Source organism: Marmota monax, unplaced genomic scaffold (assembly GCF_021218885.2).
Source record: "Marmota monax isolate L192 unplaced genomic scaffold, Marmota_monax_Labrador192_F-V1.1 WCK01_AAM20220418_F8-fsc00001, whole genome shotgun sequence".
In the NCBI taxonomy this organism is placed as follows: domain Eukaryota; kingdom Metazoa; phylum Chordata; class Mammalia; order Rodentia; family Sciuridae; genus Marmota; species Marmota monax.
In genome coordinates this window covers 25987885-26012476 of record NW_026693777.1, presented here as the reverse complement: position 1 = coordinate 26012476, position 24592 = coordinate 25987885, and the positions used below count along the sequence as shown (strand labels likewise).

General features: G+C 35.6%; 1 protein-coding gene across 1 annotated transcript in view; it reads right to left on the bottom strand.

Moving 5' to 3' along the window:
• Rtn1 (reticulon 1) overlaps positions 1 to 24592 on the bottom strand; it is a 228934-nt gene that overhangs the window by 148906 nt on the left and 55436 nt on the right. The window lies entirely within an intron of this gene.

Here is a 24592-nt window from a genome sequence, read left to right as displayed (position 1 = left end):
GAAGCAAGGTAGCACCATCTATGAAATGTACTCTGTGCTGGACACTGCATTTGCCTTGATCTCTCAGACCTTTTAGTCTCTGGAAATGTGAGAAGTAAATTTCTGTTGTTTATAAACTACACAGGTTATGATATTTTCTTATAGAAACCCAGACTAAGACATATGACACAAGAGTCCATAGATTTGCAAGGGGAAAAAAAAAAGTGGGTCATGAAGGTACTGTTGTTGGAAGATAGTTACCCAGCAACATTATCCAACAAAATCTCAGGGAAAGAGAAAGCATATTTGCATTGTAATCCTCTGCTATTGAACTTTTCTTTCACAATAAAAAGTAACTGGGACCAAGAATTTAAAGTTGAAATAATTAAATAACTTTCTACCCATCTAGACAATGCACTTTTCTCCTGGGTTGCCAAAGCTAGAAACATTTAAAAGCCCCAGTAAAACTTTATTGCACACAGTTGCAGAAATGGAAGGAAGTTAAGTCAGCTTTTTAATCTCAAGTCTCTTACCTAAATTAATTATTAAGATCCAATAAAGAGTCAAAATGTAGCCAAATGGACAAAGTAGAATATTTGATAATGATTTGCTAAGAGGCTTTTTTTTTTTCCTGGTCTGGGTCCTGATTTATAGCTGCCCTCTTACTGCAAGCAAAGAAATGCCCTCCACCAACATCTCTTCAGTTGGCTGTTACATAATGTTACCGAGTAGCAGTAGTTACATGTCGGTGTAGTGGCAAGTGCCCATTTCTCTAGAGGAGAATGACCCCTTTCACTGATGCATCCAAGGTCAGTGGAGTCATTGGAGCGTAGCCTGCCACGCAGCCTGTGTGCAGTGATCACACTGTGCAGGGCTGTGGGGGGCCCTGGCTGCCATGACTCCCTAAGCACTTGGTGCACTTTGCATTGATCAATAATCCATTTACTCCTCACAACAGGAAACCCATCAATCTGTTTTTACAGTTATTACAAGACAGAAAAAGATGAAGAAAGTTGTCTAAGGGCACACAGTGGCTGAGATGTATGGAATCCAGAGTTCTCTTGATATCTATGCTATGCTACCTCCAGCCTGCGTATTTGGGTTTTCATTCAGTCAATCGTGACTATCTCCAAACCCCCAACATATGTGTGATACAATGGTGGAAAACATGCACCAAAATTTTGGGCAAAGTAAACAGCAGAGAAGAAATACGACAGAAAGCTGCCCTGGTGGGACCACAGCCCATAGAAGTACTTAGAGTGGGGTCTGGATTATATTCCCTGAGAGACTGGGTCTACTAGGGAATAACATCACCTGAATTTTGGAAGATGTGGAGGATGAAATGATTAGAAATGTGGAGAAAGAGGAAAGAGACAGAGTAGGTGAGGTGGTCAAAGCTGTGTGAGGTGGGATGTGATTCCTCCCCTGCAGACCCTCTGATTTCCCACAGACCAAGCTCACTAGATGCTCTGTGTTGAGATTTCTTACTGAGAACATTGAAGCATCAACCTCTGTACTCAGAGATCAGAGTTGTAAGTGAAACAGACGAAATCTTCCTCTTTTCCCTGTAGAAAAACGGGGTGTCAGTGGGGACAGGGAGCCTGAATGAAAGGGGCTTCAGGCTCTGAAGACCATCTCTGTGACTCTCAAGGATATTGTTATTTCCTCCAAATAGGAATAAGAAATATGGCTAGAAAAAATGCACTTATAGATTCAAGGAATTAAAAGTGTCGTATAATAGACAAATGAAAAAAACTTAATAGAATCATATGATCTTATGATTTTCCAATCTGCAGTCAAAAAAAAAAAAAAAAAAGATACCTTGTGGTTTGAATGTACATTTTCCTGATTTCCAGACAGGGGCATGGATCTTTACAAATGTTTATTGGTTGTTTTATCATTCATATCTTTGCACATTTTCTATTAGGTTATTTGTCTTTTTTATATTACTTTGTTGCCACTAAATATATAGTATGATTATTAATTTTTAAATATTTTTAAAGTCTTCATTATCACATTTTTTCAACTTTATGTTATATTTTGCTATACAGAAGTTTTAGTTTGTATATGGTCAAATACATAGATTTTGCTACGTGTCTTTTGGATTTTGTGTATCACAAGGAAGTATTACTCAATCCAACTGGAGCATAGTTTGGGGGCATATTGTGATATGGGTCTTTTGGGAGCATGTTTTAGCAGTTCTTTCTTTTTTTTTTTGTTTTTTTTTTTTGTTTTTTGTTTTTTTTTTTTTTTTTTTTAAATTTTTTATTGTTGGCTGTTCAAAACATTACATAGTTCTTGATATATCATATTTCACAATTTGATTCAAGTGGGTTATGAGCTCCCATTTTTACCCCATATACAGATTGCAGAATCACATCAGTTACACATCCATTGATTTACATATTGCCATACTAGTGTCTGTTGTATTCTGCTGCCTTTCCTATCCTCTACTATCCCCCCTCCCCTCCCCTCCCCTCCCCTCTTCTCTCTCTGCTCCCTCTACTGACATTCATTTGTCCCCCTTATATTATTTTTCCCCTTCCCCTCACTTCCTCTTGTATGTACTTTTGTATAACTCTGAGGGTCTCCTTCCATTTCCATGCATTTTCCCTTCTCTCTCCCTTTCCCTCCCACCTCTCATCCCTGTTTAATGTTAATCTTCTTCTCCTGCTCTTCGACCCTACTCTGTTCTTAGTTACTCTCCTTATATCAAAGAAGACATTTGGCATTTGTTTTTTAGGGATTGGCTAGCTTCACTTAGCATAATCTGCTCTAATGCCATCCATTTCCCTGTAAATTCTATGATTTTGTCATTTTTTAATGCAGAGTAATACTCCATTGTGTATAAATGCCACATTTTTTTTATCCATTCATCCATTGAAGGGCATCTAGGTTGGTTCCACAGTCTAGCTATTGTGAATTGTGCTGCTATGAACATAGATGTAGCAGTGTCCCTGTAGCATGCTCTTTTTAGGTCTTTAGGGAATAGACCGAGAAGGGGAATAGCTGGGTCAAAAGGTGGTTCCATTCCCAGCTTTCCAAGAAATCTCCATACTGCTTTCCAAATTGGCTGCACCAATTTGCAGTCCCACCAGCAATGTACAAGTGTACCCTTTTCCCCACATCCTCGCCAGCACTTGTTGTTGTTTGACTTCATAATGGCTGCCAATCTAACTGGAGTGAGATGGTATCTTAGGGTGGTTTTGATTTGCATTTCTCTGACAGCTAGAGATGGTGAGCATTTTTTCATGTACTTGTTGATTGATTGTATGTCCTCCTCTGAGAAGTGTCTGTTCAGGTCCTTGGCCCATTTGTTGATTGGGTTGTTTGTTCTCTTATTGTCTAATTTTTTGAGTTCTTTGTATACTCTGGATATTAGGGCTCTATCTGAAGTGTGAGGAGTAAAGATTTGTTCCCAGGATGTAGGCTCTCTATTTACCTCTCTTATTGTTTCTTTTGCTGAGAAAAAACTTTTTAGTTTGAGTAAGTCCCATTTGTTGATTCTAGTTATTAACTTTTGTGCTATGGGTGTCCTATTGAGGAATTTGGAGCCCGACCCCACAGTATGTAGATCGTAGCCAACTTTTTCTTCTATCAGACGGCGTGTCTCTGATTTGATATCAAGCTCCTTGATCCATTTTGAATTTACTTTTGTGCATGGCGAGAGAAAGGGATTCAGTTTCATTTTGTTGCATATGGATTTCCAGTTTTCCCAGCACCATTTGTTGAAGATGCTATCCTTCCTCCATTGCATGCTTTTAGCCCCTTTATCAAATATAAGGTAGTTGTAGTTTTGTGGATTGGTTTCTGTGTCCTCTATTCTGTACCATTGGTCCACCCGCCTGTTTTGGTACCAGTACCATGCTGTTTTTGTTACTATTGCTCTGTAGTATAGTTTGAAGTCTGGTATCGCTATACCGCCTGATTCACCCTTCCTGCTTAGCATTGTTTTTGCTATTCTGGGTCTTTTGTTTTTCCATATGAATTTCATGATTGCTCTTTCTATTTCTACAAGAAATGCCGTTGGGATTTTGATTGGCATTGCATTAAACCTGTAGAGAACTTTTGGTAATATCGCCATTTTGATGATGTTAGTTCTGCCTATCCATGAACAGGGTATATTTTTCCATCTTCTAAGATCTTCTTCTATTTCTCTCTTTAGGGTTCTGTAGTTTTCATTGTATAAGTCTTTCACCTCTTTTGTTAGGTTGATTCCCAAGTATTTTATTTTTTTTGAAGATATTGTGAATGGAGTGGTTGTCCTCATTTCCATTTCAGAGGATTTGTCGCTGATATACAGGAATGCCTTTGATTTATGCGTGTTGATTTTATATCCTGCCACTTTGCTGAATTCATTTATTAGCTCTAATAGTTTCTTTGTAGACCCTTTTGGGTCTGCTAGGTATAGAATCATGTCATCTGCAAATAGTGATAATTTAAGTTCTTCTTTTCCTATTTTGATGCCTTTAATTTCTTTCGTCTGTCTAATTGCTCTGGCCAGTGTTTCGAGAACTATGTTGAACAGAAGTGGAGAGAGAGGGCATCCCTGTCTTGTTCCAGATTTTAGAGGGAATGCCTTCAATTTTTCTCCATTCAGAATGATGCTAGCCTGAGGCTTAGCATAGATTGCTTTTACAATATTGAGGTATGTTCCTGTTATCCCTAGTTTTTCTAGAGTTTTGAACATAAAGGGATGCTGTACTTTGTCAAATGCTTTTTCCGCATCTATCGAGATGATCATATGATTCTTATTTTTAAGTCTATTGATGTGATGAATAACATTTATTGATTTCCGTATATTGAACCAGCCTTGCATCCCAGGGATGAATCCTACTTGATCATGGTGCACAATTTTTTTGATAAGTTTTTGTATCCGAGTGGCCAGAATTTTATTGAGGATTTTTGCATCTAGGTTCATTAGAGATATTGGTCTGTAGTTTTCTTTCTTTGAAGTGTCTTTGTCTGGTTTAGGTATCAGGGTGATGTTGGCCTCGTAGAATGAATTTGGAAGTTCTCCCTCTTTTTCTATTTCCCGAAGTACCTTGAAAAGTATTGGTATTATTTCCTCTTTAAAGGTTTTGTAAAACTCTGCTGTATACCCATCTGGTCCTGGGCTTTTCTTAGTTGGTAGTCTTTTGATGGTTTCTTCTATTTCCTCAATTGATATTGGTCTGTTTAGGTTGTCTATATCCTCCTGACTCAATCTGGGCAGATCATATGACTTAAGAAATTTATCTATGCCTTCACTATCTTCTAATTTATTGGAGTATAAGGATTCAAAATAATTTTTGATTATCTTCTGTATTTCTGAAGTGTCTGTTGTGATATTGCCTCTATCATCCCGTATGTTAGTAATTTGAGTTCTCTCTCTTCTTCTCTTCGCTAGCATGGCTAAGGGTCTGTCGATTTTGTTTATTTTTTCAAAGAACCAACTTTTAGTTTTGTCAATTTTTTCAATTGTTTCTTTTGTTTCGATTTCATTAATTTCAGCTCTGATTTTAATTATTTCTTGCCTTCTACTTCTTTTGCTGTTGTTTTGCTCTTCTTTTTCTAGGATTTTGAGATGAAGTATGAGATCATTTATTTCTTGGTTTTTTCTTTTTTTAAGGAATGAACTCCAAGCAATGAATTTTCCTCTTACAACTGCTTTCAATGTGTCCCATAGATTCCGATATGTTGTGTCTGTGTTTTCATTAATCTCTAAGAATTTTTTAATTTCTTCCTTGATGTCTTCTATAACCCATTGATCATTCAGTAACCTATTGTTCATTCTCCAAGTGATGTATTCTTTTCCCTTCCTTCTTTTATCGTTGATTTTCAGTTCCATTCCATTATGATCAGATAGGATGCATGGTATTATCTCTACTCCTTTATATTGTCTAAGAGTTTCCCTGTGACATAATATATGATCTATTTTTGAGAAGGATCCATGTGCTGCTGAGAAAAAAGTGTAACTGCTTGATGTTGGGTGGTATACTCTATATATGTCAATTAAGTCTAGGTTATTAATAGTGTTATTGAGTTCTATAGTTTCCTTATTCAACTTTTGTTTGGAAGATCTGTCCAGTGGTGCAGTTCTTTCTTTTTCATAATGAAAATATACTTTATGAGCCATGTTAAAAATTCTTTGTTTGAAGTTTTTGGTAAAAGGGCACTCATATTTGCTGCTATAAATATGTGACTTTCGGTGGCTGGGGAGCAAGTAATGTAATGACACTGTCACTTCTATAACTCTGAAACATCTGTCACAGAAAGGTAGAATGGAAGATAAGAGTGAAAATAGGTAAATGCTGGGGCTTGTGAAGTTGTATAGTCCCATTTTTAATTGATATTAAATGATATTTTGATAACAGAAAGGCTTCCTGAACCTCCTGACATACATACACATATACATATATATGTTGTTTAATCATTCATATCTTTGCACATTTTCTATTAGGTCATTTGTCTTTTTTATATTACTTTGTTGCCACTAAATATATTGAATGAATATTAATTTTTAAATGTTTTAAAATCTTCATTATAGCATATAAATAAAGATATATATAGATATAGATAGATAGATAGATAGATAGATCTTTATTTCCAATTTTACCTATTTCCATAGATCCTATAACCCTGCAAAGATAGAGATTTTACCTCACTTGAAGTAGCAGCACTACTTCAAGTAGAGAAGAATGTGTCGTGCAACTATAAATATTCTGGTTTATGTTCCGAATGGCTGAGTTTTCAGTAATCCTAATGCTACAGGTATTGTCTCAGATGCCTTCTCCATTCACAAAATAATAGGTTTTCCAATCATTTGTGTTAGTCTAATCCACGAAATTCATCAATGCTCAAGTTGTTTCATTTGAATTCTTCCTGCAACATTATTTCATTTTTTCCCTTCTTTAAAAAAGTCTCATTTTGCATGGTGTGAGTTAATTTTAGTGCCTAATGATATAAGCTCATTGCTAAAACCCATAAGATAAATTATAACAAAGTAAAACTCTTCATATCTGAATGCCAAGATAAATTTTGTCATCTGGTACTTTGTCTCTACCTAAATACATTTGTTTCTTTCCCATCTGTTTGGAAACTTATTTAAGTAAATTAGCATATTTGTCAGAATTAATCTGGCTTGCGTATCAAATGGCAAATATTTTTATTTGAAGAAACTCTGCATATTTTGCTATTTAATCTCCATCACACCCACTATACTGAAACTATTGTTATTCCCATGATACAGATAAAGAAACTGAGACTGAAAAATGTAAAATAACTTGGTTAAAGTCATACGGTTCCTCAGTAATGTAGCTGAAAACACATTCTCTGAGATGCTGGGTACACTCAGCTTGTCTTTCTCACAACCCTGCTCCTTCCAAAACATAGCATTTCTGCCTTTGTGTTCATTTGCAAAGGTCAACATCACTGCTATTATTTGGCTCTGACTCCAAGGTTAGGGCCCTTCATGTTCTCCCTTATGAGGGACTATACCTCAGAGGTTTTACAGGCTGAAACTCCAGCCTCCTCAGGAATCAACTGGGCCATCCATGGAGACAGTTCTTTCCTTTTCTATCCAAAATCTTCCTTGTACTTTCTCTTTTAGGTCACAGAGGCACATAGATTTCCCCCCTCCCCTCCAATCAGAAAACAGGAGAAAGAGAAAGCAGCTCACCACTTAGAAGTAGGATGGCCCATCCATAGCCCCCAGAAGTCAATGTTCCCAGGAGGACCGCAGGCAGCAAAAAGTAGAAAAGGGGTCCAGCATCTTGCTAGACATTCCCCAACCTTCCTATCTCAGCTAGCCCAGTTGAAATCCTACCGTATGCAGAAGCTGACAGAAAGAACAGAGGTTTTGTAGTCAGACAGGCCTATGTTTGAATTCAACGAACATTATTTACCACTGAGTGATTTGGGGCAACCTTTGAGAGCCTTTATTCATCTATAATATGGAGCAACTATATCATCATAATGCTCAGCAAGTGGCAATGACTACTAGTATCACTGATGACAGAGTGAAGGTCTGTGCTTCTCCACATTTCCTCTATGCAAAGAAATAAAATGATGCTGAACATAAGATACCCATGATGCACACCCAATGAGAAATACTCATAATTACCATCACTGTTAGAAAAGATTTCAACCAAATTTAGATAGGTCTTTTCCAGGTTTTGGATTTGAGGGGAGGGGAGGGAGAATTATGAGGAAGAGTAAATGTAAAGGATAGAGAGGGAGCATAAGGTAGAGGGAAAAGACAAAAAAGGCAAAAATATGAAAAGTTCACCTTTGATTTCTGTTCAGAGTCTGGGAATATGTAAGCTAAGACCTCATCATTGGTATCAATTCTGGTTAATGATTTCACCTTTGCTGCCTGAGCAACATAGCTATTATGAGAGAGAAAATAGCAGTTTGGATGAAACTGTGTTTAGCTGTAAGAGTCACTAAATCAGAACTTAGTAACCAAACTTCGTTAAAATGAGTAATACCCAAAATACGCCTTTGAAGTACCAAAAATAGCCCTAATAACTATGAAATTAAGCAATCAGAAATGATTTGGGAAAAGCAATCAAGGGACCAATCAGTACTTAAGGAACCTCTGTTGTATATAAATTATGAAAGAGAAATGAACAGTAATTTCAGATGGCATCAGCTGATACAAGAATATTCCCCAAAGGTCATTTTGAGTTAGTGTTTGTGAATCTGAAATGCTTAGAAAAGAAGTTTAAAATGATGAATTGCATTGGTGCAGAAAACTCTATTTGACTCACCATGGATCTAATGAGAATACTACGGAGGTGGTGACATGATTGACAGAAGTTCTACTATTGGAGTTAGGCACACTAGGATTTGAACCCTTGACTTGTTTCTTACTAGGGACAGGGTCCTGGGCAAGCAACCACATCTCCATCATCCTCAGTCAACTCTTTTATCAAATGGTCATAAAAATAGCACCAGCCTCATGGGTCCATGTGAGAAGTAACAGACTATAGAAATGAAGTATTTAGCACAATGTCCCCCTGACCACTTTGGTGAGTGCTTGGTAGTTGACATTGACTACCAATATTAGTAGCAGAAGTTCAGAACTGACCTCTGTCTTTCTTCTCGCAGCTTTTACCTATCAACGGGAAGTCAAAACTAAAGTAGGAATGTAGTAGAATTGTCTTCCCCTAAGTGAAAGAAAATGGGTGGGTTTTTTTCTTCTTCTTTTTTTTTTTTTCTTTTTTTGGTACTGAGGATTGAACCCAGGGGTGCTTAACCACTGAGCAACATCCCCAGCCCTTTTTAATATTTTATTTATAGACAAGGTCTTGCTGAGTTGCTAAGTGCCTTGCTAAGTTGCTGAGGCTGGCTTTGAACTCACAATCCTCCTGCCTCAGCCTCTGGAGCTGCTAAGATTACAGGCATGTGCCAACACCCCCGGCTTGGGTGGAGATCTTGTGGTAAAAGTAGCCAGAATTATAGTGCTAATGAGGAAGAGGTTATAGGGTTGGTGAGTCTGAGTTCCAATGTAGACAGGGTGATTTGTGTAACCTTGTACACACATAAGATTAAAAATGCAAACAGGACCAAAGGCACAAGATAAAAAGTGCTTCCTTTTCTTTCTAATCCTTCCATCCTTCATTCTTATGTGTCCAAAACAATTTATGTATAAATTAGCCTACCTCTTTATTTATACAATGTGATTATGATTATCTGTGATCTTTATCACTCTTTCTTCTAAACTAAATAAATCTTAGAGTTCTTTCCACATGTGCAATTGTAGACCTGCCTCATTCTCTGTAATGATTCAAAGGTATTGCTTTGTATAAATGTACTTTAATATTTTAGCCTCATTCCAATAAGCAGACATTCAACTTCTTCTCAAAATTCTTATAATAACACATTGCCAATAAGTATCCTTGTCCATATTAAATTTTCATATTTTTCAACAGGGCAGCCAAACTAAAGAATACTTTTTTCTTTTGAGAAATACTGTCAGATTTCCCTCTTAGGAAAAACAATGCACCATTTGCACTCTCCCAACAGCAGATAAGTTCCTGTTTCTGTTTACCCTGGCCAACAGTTGGAACCAGAGAACACTGAATATGTCACCATCAAAAAAATCCCATTTGTGGTGCTCCGCTGCCTTTCCCACAGACACTAGTATGGCAATATGTAAATCAATGGATGTGTAACTGATGTGATTCTGCAATCTGTGTATGGGGTGAAGGTGGGAGTTCATAACCCACTTGAATCAAAGTGTGGAATATGATATGTCAAGAAATTTGTAATGTTTTGAACAACCCACAATAAATACAACAGTCACTAATATGGTATTATGTAAAAATGTGGATGTGTAACCGATGTGATTCTGCAACTTGTATCTGGGGTAAAAAATGGGAGTTCATAACCCACTTGAATCAAATGTATGGAAGATGATATGTCATGAGCTTTGTAATGTTTTGAACAACCAATTAAAAAAAAAAAGAAATGACCACAAAAAAAAATTAAAAATTAAAAAAATAAAATAAAATAAATAAATAAATAAAATAATCCTATGAGATAAGTAATAAAAAAAATAAATAAATAAAAATCCCATTTAATTTTATTTGGAATTTCTTTTATGATGAATGAGATAATCAAATGTTTGTCTTTCATGTTTGTTTGCCATTTGTATTTATTTTTCTATGAAATTCCTGTTCATATCCTATGTTCAGTTTTCTTTTCTCTTTTGAGAGAGAGAGAGGAGAGAGAGAGAGAGAGAGAATATCTTTTTCTTTTTTAATAGACGGACACAACACAATGCCTTCATTTTTATGTGGTGCTGAGGATCGAACCCGGGTCCCACCCGTCCTAGGCAAGGGCTCTACCACTGAGCCACAATCCCAGCCCCGATTTTTTTAAAATATTATTTTTTAAAAAATAGTTATCTATTTTTAAAAGATTTGGGGTTTTTTTGTCAGTTAAGTGAATCAGCCATTTATCATCTTTTTAAGTACTGATTTTAAATGCTTTATAGTTTAATTTTTGATTGACATAATAATTGTACATATTTTTAGGGTACACAAGATGTTTCAATACATGTATACATTGTATTATAATCAAATCAGGATAATTAGCATATCTATCATCTTAAATATTTAGCATTTTATTGCAGTTAAAACAGTCAAAATCCTTTCTGTCATCTACTATATTTTGAAATATGCAGTAATTATTGCTATCTAAATTTCCCCTAACTGCCCAATAGAACAAAAGATTTCATTTCATCTAAGGATAGCATTGTATCTATTGACCTCCTTCTTCCCAATCCCCATCCCCCAACTTTCCTCAGTCTCCAGTAACCACTATTCTGTTCTCAACTTTTATGAGATCAACTAATTCAGCTTCCACATGAGTGAGATCATGTGGTGTTTTTTATTTTTTTCTTTTTGTGCTCAAAGCACAGGGAAAATGTTCTATGACATTGGTCTGTGCAAAAAATTTTTGGATCAGACCTTAAAAGCACAGGCAACAATAGCAAAAATAGACAAATGGGATTACATCAAACTAAAAGATTCTGCACAGCAAAGCAAACAAAAGACTGAAAAGACAGCCTACAGAATTCAAGAATGGATTTGCAAGCTCTATGTCTAATATATTAATATCCAAAATATATAAGGAACATAGGTAAATAAACAGTAAAAAATAAATAACCCAATATAAAATTGGGCAAAATAAACACTTTTCAAAAGAAGGCATACAAATAGCCAAGAAGTATGTAAAAAATGCTCAACATAACTAGTCATCAAGGAAATGCAAATCAAAACTACAATAAGATGTGATTTTATTTCCAGTAGTATGACTATTCTGAAAAAGACAAAAGATAGGAAGTACAGAAAAAGGAACCCTCACACACTGTCAGTGGAAATGTACACTAGTACAGCCATTGTGGGGAAAAAGTATAAAAGTTCGTCAAAAAAAAAATTAAAAATAGAATTGCTATAGAATCCAGCAATAACACCACTGGGTATACAACCAAAAGAAATAAAATCAGAATGTCAAAAAATATCTGCACTCTAATGTATATTGTGATATTATTCATAATAGTGAAGAAATGGATTTATCCTACATGTCCATCCATGAATGAATGGGGAGAGGTGTGGTACATATACACAATGCAGTATTAGCCATAAAAAAGGATGAAATACTGAAATGCTTCCTTTTTCAATACCAAATGTTTATGTGAATTTGAGTTTATGAGATCCTTTATTATTTTCTGCTAATCTATTTCTTTTTCCACCCTAAGCCATTTTAGTTATTATACCTCATGATATATTTCATATCTTGCCTGGCTGTCATCCTCCTCTTCCTGTAATCATTTGGCTGTTCATATGGGTTTATTTTTATGAGTGAACTAAAAGGATACCTTGGACACCTTGATTTTTAGTTGCTGTTTATTAACATCTTTATTTTAGCATTTTTCGGTTCAAGAGTAAGCTACAAAATTTTATGATTTTCTTTCATATGCTTTGGTAGATTTTTAATTTCACAAAGTCCTTTTTTATATCATGTAATATTGTTCCTTTTAACCTATATATTTTTATCATTTGGTTATTATAAATAGGATTTCTTCTTCCTTCATACTTTTATTATTTATGCCTTTAGCCTAATTATGTAACTAGCCGCCTTACCATGATCTTTTAATATTTTGAATTTTAAGTTTAGTTTTAGTCTCTAAGGTTTTCTTTTTTAAAATTTTTAAATTTGTTTTAACTAGTTATACATGACAGTAGGATGCATTTATGCACTTTGATATATCATACATATTGGGTATAATTTCTCATTTTTCTGATTATACAGGTTGTAGAATCACATGGGTCATGCAGTCATATTTGTACATAAGGTAATAATGTCTGTTTAATTCTACTATCCTTCCTATCTCCATATCCTCTCCTCTCCATCCATTCCCCTCTATCTAATCTAACTCTATTCATCCCTAGTGCATCTCACCCTTATTGTGAATTAGTATCCACATATCAGAGAAAACATTCAACCTTTGGTTTTGGGGGATTGGCTTATTTTGCTTAGCATGACAATCTCCATCTCCATCCATTTACTGGCAAATGCCATAATTTCATTATTCTTTAAAGCTGAGTAATATTCCATTGAAAAAAAAAAAATATATATATATATATATATATGAAACCAACCTAGGTGTCCTTCAATAGATGAATGAATAACGAAAATGTGATTATATTTTCGTTATTCATTCATCTATTGAAGGACACCTAGGTTGGTTTCATAGTTTAGCTATTGTGAATTGAGATGCTATAAACGTTGATGTGGCCTGGTTTTCTTGATACAAAGTATTTTGCATTTTGCCTGCTTTCTTTCTTTTTTTTTTCTTTCTTTCTTTCTTTCTTTCTTTCAAGTGCATTCACCAAAACAGGAAAATGCTAAATAATAAAGATAAGTGGCATTTATTCATTATTTTAATGGGACAATAATTCATGTTGTGAAATTCATGTTTACTTTTTAAACTAATGCTAAGAAAATATTCATCAATTTCTATTTTGCTAAAAGTTACCTATTTTTTTCAGGATTAAATTTTATCAAATACTTATTTGGCATCTTTTTAAATGATTGTAAGATGTTTATCCTTTAAGAATATTTAAGGAAAGCAAAGTGAATTATAAGAGAATACTCTGTACAATTAAAAAAAAGGAAGTCTGGTTGAAGTTCATTCTTCCCTAAGAAGTGTCTGTTTGGAGACCTTGCATGTTTGAAAGTATTTTGTTGTCTTTGGACCTCAACAATGAATTGGCTAGGTATAAAGTACTTGGAACAAAGTAAAAGAAAAATGCATAAATCTTGTAATTCAGAAATTATACATTAATGTTTAGCTTAGAGAAACATTTTTATTTGTGCACAAGAAAAAAACCTAAGGCCATCCATTGCGGCTTTATTTATAAAACTAACAAAATTGAAAAATCTAAATATCTGCCTGCGTGTATTTGCATAATTAAATATCTAAGTTGAAAAGAATACAGAAGTTGGTAAGTATCATTGAGGACAAATCTGAAAAATTTTGTTAAAAAATAAAGCACCTTGCAAAATGATATTTAAAGCCTGATACTATTTATAAAAAGTACTCAAAAATTGCATATTTTTATAGGTGCTTACTGTATACAGCATAAAAAAGATGAGAACGATATACAGTCATACATTCTAAATATTTTTGTACCAAGGATTGAACTCAGGGGCACTTAACCACTAAGGCACATCCCCAGCCCTTTTTTGTTTTATTTACAGACATGGTCTCATTGAGTTTCTAAGTGCATCACTTAGAAAGTTGCTAAGGATGGCTTTGAATTGGAGATCCTCCTGCCTCAGCCTCTAGAGCTGCTGGGATTACAGACATGTGCCACCACACCCAGCTACATTCTAAATTTATAACCGTCTAAATGTGTGTCTGAAAATTTTAATCATCTCTAATCTCTATTTTTATATACCTTTATTTTATTTATTTATATGTGATGCTGAGGATTGAACCCAGGGCCTCACATGTGCTAGGCGAGCATTCTACTGCTGAGCCACAACCCCAGCCCCCCCATCTCTAATCTCTTAAATTCTTAATTAGTAACAATGTTGTCACTCATTCTCTCTCATACAGAGAGGCAAAGAAAGAAAGAGAATGAGAAAGAGCACCTAGAAAATTAGTGTTTGGAAATAAGAGAACACATTAATAGCAATTATTTTTTAACAGTAGCAATGGAGGTTTGTGTTCTTTTTTGCTTTCAAATTTTTGAATCATCCTTTCTTCATAATTTTTTTTATATTTTGCCCTATTGCCTTGGCTTTGATTGCTGCTTTAGAAAATTTTGAGGCAAGCTTGAACTTTTTCCTACTTGTAGGTGATTTGTTTTATGAGTGAAAGATGACTAAAGAATTCATTCTCTAGCTTCAAAGCAATACTCTACATTTGACATTGAAACGTCTAGATCAAATTTTCTTAGAACAAAATGTGTTCTTTTTCTTTTTGCCTTGGAGAATCAAACATTTCAGAATTTTTTCTTGAAATTTCTTTTAATATTTTTTTTCTATTTCAATTATTATATTTTCTAATAGAGATCCCAGTTTTTCTTTGCTGTTCTATGTCTATTATCTTCTCGTATTTAACTCACCATCTTTGCCTTTGCATCCACTGGTTATTTCAAACCTTGCTTCTAGTTCATTATTCGAGGTTTCTGCAAGGTTTAGTCTCTTCATCCAATTTCTAACTTATTTATCACTTGAGTAACAAGGTTGTTTTGGCCCTCAATTCTTCTCCTTGGCTTTGCTATCTCTTTGTTTTGTTCTAGAGCTGTATCATCTTTGTTTTCCCAGTTTTATACTCTTTTAAATTTATTTGTAATAACAAACAATCTTTGAGGTAATATACTTATATTCTATAGCTAATTTTCTTCCAGAATTTATTTCTCATCTCTCCTTTTTTTTTCTTTTTTTTTTTTTTTGTTGTTGTTGTTTGGTTGGTTGGTTTGGTTTGGTTTCTCTTTCTAGCTCCTTTACTCCTCATTTCTTTGTGGTCTTTCTTAATTTTTTCCTTCCTTGTTCACAATTAACCCAAAGAGTTCTGCAAGACCACATTATTGTTCCTTGGCTCTCCTTCTTATTATTTGACACATTTTCATAATCTTTTCTTCAATTGGAGGGTTGAGAACTTCAGATTTTATCCAGGAGCAAGTTCAGCTGAGACTATGGGCAGCCATGGTTAGCAGAACTGGCCACAGCTCTCCCAGGTGTGCTCCTAAAAAATAAAGATCTTGCATTGTTGTGCACACCTCCAAGTCACCCAATGCCAAGGTTGTTAGTCTCCTTATCCCCAGTCAGGGCAAAGCCAAGGAAGCTTTATTCAGAGAGACCAAGTTGTCTGCTCTCTATATTTCACCTTCCTTTCTCCACCAGTGGGTTCCACTCTCTTCCCAGCCAATAGAGTCCCTTGATACAAAGAGTTGTCTATTTGGCCACATTAACATCCTACTATGATCCACAACTGGACGGCACATGTACCTTTTCCCCCAGGTCCTTGTCCCCCTCGTTTACTTTAGTTTTTCTTTGTCCTTCAGTCACTAAGTACTGCTGGAGATAATTAATTCTGAGTAATTATAGTCACTCCCTTTGCACTCTCTGCTTTCTTTCCACCTGGTCGGTTTTATGAAGGTTAGTCTGGATTTTTTTCATTCCTCTGATGAGACACCAAGGGCATAGGGAGAACACTCCATGTCCTTCCCCAGGGCTGTCTGTACCTATAACATCTAATGGGAAGACTTCTTAGGATTTTGTCCACTCACATTTTCCCCGGTGCCCCCACTGCCTCGGGGGAGGGGAACAGGATATGGGGCGATAGAATTAGGAGTATGGGAAATCCCTGATCTCTTGTCCTTTTTTCTTTCCCTGGCTGTTACGCTGCATGAGGTATACCTCTGCCATTATTTGATGGCTGCCAGCAGACTCTGTGCTGGTTTTAAATTTTATCTGTTTGGATGCATGCCATTACCTTTGGGGAGAAGGAGATTCTGTGATTTGGCTTCACCATACTATCTTATCCAGGAAGTATATTTTAGGTAATATGAGTCAGGGACTATACTCTCACAAGTACTACTCAATAAGTTTTATTCTTTCTTCAATAGTGGAAAACATGAGAGGATACTAATTCAACCTGAGAGAAAAGACACACAAACACAAAGGTTCTGAGGTAGCACCTGGGTTTCGTGCAGGCATACATAGGTAAATGGAAAGCTAAGAAGAAACTTGGCAGATTCAATTGAGTTAACTTTAGTTATTTATAAATATGACAAAATAACAACTGCCTTAGTAGCCACCCGAAATTTAAATCAGGACCAACGATACTCTTTATGACTCAATTCTGAAAAGGGCACCAAAAAGCCTCCATTTCATGCTTTTTCATTCTATAGTTCAATCTTGTCAGAAGTGCCAAGGTGGGGGTCAATATATTTATAATACAACCACACTTAATGGTAACTATCACAATCTCAAAAACCTCAAAAGCAGATTTTAAGAGCAGAATACTTCCAAAAAGCAATGCATGGTTAATAATCCTTTCCAGATTTCCTCAGAGTTCTAATAAATATTTTTCTATCTCTGGAGGGAATTGTTAAAAGATGATTTTCTTTGGGGGCCCTCAGAAGGAACACAAAGGCTTTCTTTTCATTCTGTATCATGCTGGGTTAAAATGATCTGTATTACTTCATGTGTAACAGCAAGGTAATAAAACAATGAAAACTTCCCTGAAATCATGTGACAGACTTAGCCTGATGTTTTTAAAAAGGCTCTAAAAAATACTGCTTCAAGCAATTGATCATTCTGGCCCAAGGTCACACCATAACTACCTTTGGAATAAATTGCTGAAACCAACAAAGTCTGAAGAACACACATCATTGGAATTCTACTGAAAAACAATGGCCTAATATTAAAATAGCTGCTTTTACTAATGAACATAGAGTGCACATTTTAAACCCAACATGTAGTATTTTACTTTGTTCTGGAAAAAAATAAGATTTTTTTTTTCTTCTGAAATTAAGTACCCCATGTTATTCATCCTGTCCTATGCGAGGTACAGGCAGAAGATTCAGGAAATGTAAACTCTGGTTTCCACCTTTGTCCGCAGCTGTCCTTAGCAGCAAAGGTGGGGCTAACCTCAAAATGCAGTGAATTTGTCTTACATTCAGAAGCACCGGGGTTCCCTCCCAAGGTAAAATTAGTGCAATATCTATAACAGCAACAATGCCCAATTCATGGTAATTACTGTATAGAAGTGTATGCGTGTGTGTTGGGGAAGATGCTTTAAATCATATATATTTAGATATATTTAGGTCCCTATGCTCAGGTCCTTTTATCAGATAATTTACAAAAATGCTATTACAGTCTCAGGATGAGAGAGAGAGAGAGAGAGAGAGAGAGAGAGAGAGAGAGAGAGAGAGAGAGAAACGAGAATACTCTCTTAATGGTTATTATTCTAATTTATACTTGCTGCTCTGCTCCAATCACAAATCCCTTTATGGAAGCCTGCTTTCTCAGCCCACATTATGAGATCATATATACAAAATCCTGATCCTAACCTTCAAACCTTTTAGTAGTAGCCCCACACATATTGCCACTACAACACAGATAAGGACCAAATCCTATGCCACATAAGCTCTCGTGTTCTCTCCTTTAGATTAAGATTATAATCTAAATGTCCTGCTCACCTTTAACAGTAGATATTATCCAGATGCCTCCCAGCATTCATTACATGCATCACCCACTAAGTAGCAGTTAGACTGATCCCCTCCTTCAGTCCCAAGAACGCTGATTGGTTTAAGCTATTCAGGATGGTACCATGCCCTGTACCTCAATTACCGATAATCCAAAGATAAGTCAGTAAGTATACAGAATTATCTTGGCCTTAGTGATTAATCCAAGTATGAGTTAATGTGACCTAGAATTGCTCCAATTAAGCCGAAACAATTTCTTTGTTCAGTGGTTAAAAGAACAAGAAGCTTTCTGTCCCCCTGGATGTTAATAAAAATGCATGTAACCCTAGGAGCTGCTAGCAATAACTTGTTGACATAAGAGGAGGGTAAATGCAAATAATTATAGACTTGAAGGATAATAAAACACTGAATCAAATTGCCTCTGAAGCCTGTCTATGTGTAGACTTACCAGTTCAATCAGCCAATATAGTTCTTGACTGTTTTGATCATTTCAAATTGAGTTTGTTATTTGCAACATAGATAATTGACTGACACATCTTCCTCCTGCTTCCCAGTTGCATTGGCATAAAGTTTTAGTTCCTGTAATTAAAATCCAAAATAACAATGATTTCTTCCAGGGCCAGTATGTCAGCTTCATGGTTTTAGGCCCCAGGTTCCTTCTATCCTGTCCTGGAACATACCCAGGATTTGCATATGGTTGAAAGTCATTTTTTACCAAGCATTTGTTCTTGACTGAAGATGAAGAAGGGGAAAGGAAAAGAAAGGACATACTCGTTTCTTTTAAGGGCACCATTTAGATGTAGCACACATAAATTGTAGTCATCTTCTATTGATCAGAGGATGGTTATGCAGTCACATTTAACTGGAAGGGAAGCTGAGATATTTTGTCTTTTTCTGGGCAGCCATATGTCCAGCTAAAAAGTCTTCCACGATGGAAGAAAAAAAAGAATGGATATTGGAAGAAAACTAGAAACTTCTATGCTAACTTTACCTTGATTGTTCCATATTGGGGCACTTGATGGATTATGATCCACCAAATCATTTCCATTTATTCTTATAAACCTACTTAATATCCACCCCAATTTAGCAGAATCTCAATACCATCTGCTGAGTTTTACATGAAAATAACTCCATATTGTGTGTATGTTTGTGTGCATAGCAGCTAAAGTTCAAACTCTGGCTAATTTCAATATTCTGTGACTAATTTTAATCTTTGATAGGACAAACTGAAATTAGCCCCACTTGCTTTCACTTGATGACATTAAAATTTTGTTTTAAAGATAATAGCATAACTGATGTGGGAAATCACTCTAAGCACATTTCAAAACAACTAGTTTTATGTTAATTCATAGTATTAGCCAGAATTCTGATCTTTTTTTTAATAGATAAAAATGTATCTGTATTATCTGGTAGTATTCATCTACATAGTTTATTGTGAACATGTTCCCAGTGCCTAGGAAGGTACATTCACTTCTAGAGTTTTAAACCAAATATCTCATTAAGATGTTCAACTAAAAGACAAAGGGTCAAAACTTGACATCAATATTTGATACTTAAGCAGCAGACAGTTACCTGAACTCACAGATTTAAATGTATACATATGTAATCATTGCTGATTAATGTCACAGAAGACAAATCTGTTCATATCCCTTTCCCCCAGGGCAAGCTCTGCTCAGGAATGCAATATATTTTAGGGATGAGAAAAAGACTAGAATTGGGAATTATAATAAATATGACCATTAAGATAATTTAAATCAACCACCAAGTTATATATTAATCACCGACTATATCTTAAGTACCGTAGGAGGTACTTGGGCAGATAAAATGACACAAAATCCCTGCCCCTGTGATATCTAATATTATAAGCAATGTTAAATATCAATAGAGGACTGTTCATACCACTTCTGCTTATTTGTTATGTAAAACTTTCAGTGACCCCATTTCCAACAGCAAAATACCCATAGTTCTTGGAAGAGGCATAGGATTTTATATTCTGGCTCTTATCCAGTTAGCATTTCCCTGTGACCCTCCATGCCCTATCACGTCAGTAGTTATAGTTGCATGAATATTCAATGCTGTCTCACACCTACAAGCTTTTACATAAACTTCTAACTTAGTCTGGAATTGTTTGTCTTCTCCTGGTCTAGTGAACTCCTACTCAGTCTTCAGAATTCAGCTCAGGTTGTGAAAAAAGTTTTCCCCAACCTCTGTAAACAGTATCAGATACTTCTTCTAATTCTCTTCAAAGGAATCATTCTCTGATTTTATCCCTTATATTATTTCTACCCATTCATTTGCTGACCTTTTTCACCCCAGGGGCATCTTCCTATCCATAGTGCATAGAATAGTGTCTTGCACAAAGTAAAGGTTGACTAAAAGTTATTGAATTAACAAATAAAGAATCAGGTGTCTTAAGAGTATACTATGAACCCAATGTAAATTATTGTAATCTATGAATAACTTCTTCAAATTCTAAAGGAATTACTTGGATTTATTGAACCATTACCCCTACTGCTGTTTGAATTAACACAAGCTTTTGGTTTCTACAGATAATTTTTTGGAAGAGTTATTAGTTATTGTCTATGAAGCAGTTTGAACTTCCTCTGCTATGTATATTGCTAAATACAAAACAAATCTTGGTCACGACCACCCTCCATCATTTTCTGAGCAACTTCTTTAAGCATAGAGAGTATGAGATAATGATGGGGAAAAAAAAAAAAACCTCATCTAACAACCATCTTGGGTTCCCTCATCCTTCATACCATTGAAAAAATCAGCTTTGAAAAGATTCCAAGCAGGAATCAGTAGATTCAGATTCAGAAAAGGCAGCGCAATACCCAACAGGCTTCTGTCCTGTGATGCCCAAAAGAGATCTTTCTCTCTAGACATTCAAAAGTCCATTGTGCAACTAGTAACCAGAACCTACTATTAAGTATAAAAAGAACACTTCAGGGATACTTTTCAGCATAGTCAAAGAGGCAGATACCTACATAGCAGGGCATTGGAGATAGATTGAAGTGTCCAAATCCCACCAAATATATGCCTTAACTTGTGCCCTGACTAAAGGTCTAAGCACTTATTAATAGAGTCATTCCTTTGGTTTAAGACATTAAGCATACTTCTTCTGTATAGAGCAAAATACTTAAATATTAATATAAATATTAATATTTAAAGATAAAATTCTGCCACTTTTTGTCTGGTGCCATCCTTATTAATGCTATATATGAGAAATCCTTTGATGAGGAACAGAGATGTGGAGGCATATGTCTGAATTCAAGAGTAGCTCTCCACTGACTAGGTGCAGCAATTTGGGCAATGACCTCTCTGAGCTTATATCAGTTTTCTGAGCTTCAATTATCTATAAAATAGGGATATTAATAATTGCTTCTAAAGTTATTAAGATTAAATGAGATAAATATAAGTGCCTAGCACATATGGCTCATAGTAAATGAAAAATCATCATTGTTAGTGATATTGTTATTGTTACTATCAAAAAATAATAAGGTCTGGGCTTTGAGAGAGGCAGTAATTCATCCTGACACAAAGCGTATCATGAAGAGACAATGCACTAAATATTGAGCCAAAAAATAAATAGGAAACATATTCCTCATATAAGGACAGGATGTCATCTATTATTATATATGATAAAAGAGGGTACACAGAATAGCTCTAAAATAAATGGTGCTATATTCATTTGCCCAGGATAAGAGATCAAGAATCATGACTACTTCTCTTACTAAAATGGATAATTTATTATGAATTTGTATCTGCTAAAATCACAGAAGAAAATCCATTAAGCAGCTCAAGTGATATTATAAAGGATCAATGTTAGGATTATCAACTAAATGTTCACTTGACTGAAAATCTTTTAACATAGTGACATTTGCAGGATAATTCCTTTTCTCATGCTATGAAATCAAATCAGATTTTAGTCTTTCAAAGTTTGTATAAAGTCCTGTTGCCTCTGAAACAATGACCACAAACAGTGGCTTAAGCAACACAAATTGATTACTTTTTTAGTATGGAGGTCAGAAATCATGACCTTATTATTAGCAAAGCATTCATACATAACCAACAATACTCGGTGGTTTGCCAAGGTCACTTGACACACGATTACTAGATATTTCAAGCAACTGATATGTCTGAATTCATTTCCCTCCAATGAGGTCAAATAAATTATGACTTGATTGTACAAACAAGTGTGCTATTACTCTAAACCTACTGTTTGCATTATACAGGTTAGGGTATTGCGTCATGATTTGAGATGAAAGAAAAGGATTTAAAATTCTTTCAAAATGGCAACTCGAGAAGAGGCCAAGAATGGTATGGTCTGAACATATACAAAATGTCTTAAGGAATAAGTATCTGCTGGCAAGCAACACTTGTCAAATTTCACACCTCATAATAGCCAGGCAGGAAGGAATTCTTCTTAAGAAGTAGAAAGCTTCAAGAGAACATCATTCCCATTTTAACTCTGAGATAAATTTGGATAATCTGTAAAAGTCACCAACTTTCTCAAGACCATCAGAGATCTAAGGTTATAAATTTCAAGACAAAAAGGCTGCCAGGGAGTGTAGAACACATGAAATCTTTCACTGCCAATACAGCAGGGGAGGAAGAAACAGTTATCATAAAAGAACAAACTTTAATTTTATAATAACTGGGAGCCCCAGGCATATGGTACATTTGTGTTCTTCTCCATGAAACAGAATTACAACTCTTTCAAAAGAAGGCACTAGAATTCAAAGACTGGTCCCTGGCCAGCAGCATCTGCATCACCTTGAGTACAGAATTTCAAGTTAAACCAAAGACCTCCTGAATCATATTCTCTATGGGACTAGAAACACAGGTGGCACTAGGCTTCAGTAGAGTAGAATATGACTTTCTGTCTGTCATGAGACATGGGTCCAGGCATCTATCCTGCAGCTGAATCTAAGCTACAAGAGTATCTCAATTTGCATTTGCTTCAGTGAGTACCAGAAAACAATCCCCAAGCCAAATTTTTGGTTAATATCTGTTCTTCACAATTAATGTTTATGTGCAATTTCATATTAGAATTTAGTGATGCATTTAGAATTTATATACTTAAAAGCCAAGCACAGTTGTACCACACCTTTAATCCCAGTGACTCTGGAGGCTGAGGGGGAAGGATCATGAGTTCAAAGCCAGCCTCAGCAATTTAGTGAGGCTCTGATCAACTCAGCAAGATCCTATCTCAAAATAAAAAATAAAAAGGGCTGGGAATGTGGCTCAATAGTTAAGCTCCCTTGGGTTCAATCAGTTGTACTGCAAAAATAATAATAATAATAATAAATTTAAAAGTATATATTTGTATAGCATTTAACATTTTCTTTAGTTGTCATTTCCAACATCCAAACAGCTATAGTAAAGAAGGAGGCCTCTGTATTATCTAAGAATTTTAACACTGGAGAAATTTCACAGGTTTTGCCCTCCCAATATCTAACCAATATCAAACCAAAATCTCAGTTGCTAAAATGGAAATTATAATTGTATTAAAAATCTTTTTTCCTTTAACCAAAATGATGCCAACAATCTTGCTAAGCCAGAGCCAAGTCAGGTGCCATCCTTTGCCTGTCTAAAAGTAACAATAAGGATAATTAGCTCTGGATAAAAGATCACTTTTACAAAGAGGAGAAACAGAAGAGGGAACTTACAGGTAACATTTAATTCTCTCAGCTTTCACTGCTCAAGGAAAAAAAATAAAAAGGAGCCTCCACAAGACTACAGCCTCCTCTTAGTGAAAGTGATGAAGAAAACATGTCATTTGCTCCCGGATAAACACACAGGCCAAAGAGAAAATAGCTACTATCTAAATGAAATCAGGAGGACAGGATGTCTCCTACTCGAATTTGACTAAACACAGCTGGAGAGAAGACACCTGTAACCAGAGTCTGGGAACGGTGATTGAGGCTGCTCACCGGATCACCTGTGGAAGAGATAGCCAGAATGGCTACTGTGCAAAGCTCTCGACTGTGTGAGACTTGCTGCTGCTTCACGGAGTTCACAATTGAGTAAATGCCTTTACAAACTGACAATCCAATCCAGATGTAAAAAGTTTCCAGACCTTTAAGTATGTTTTCATCCTTTAGGAAGGAAATTAGTATCTCAGGGAATGACTGACTGGCCTACTTCCCTCAAAGGCCAGGTCTCCACAGTCAAAGCAAAGAATTAGGGCAACTATCCAGATAATTCAGGCCACCCACATCCACTCTGGCCTGAAATATTCAAGTTAAAAAGCAATCTTCTTTGCAGGATCCAGTCTCCTGTATAATTCAGGAGGGTCGAGATGCCCCAGCATTTTCTTACTTGGGAAATCAGCTTTATATACCACCTCAGATAAGCCAAGAGGTAAAAGTATCAATGTGACACACTTG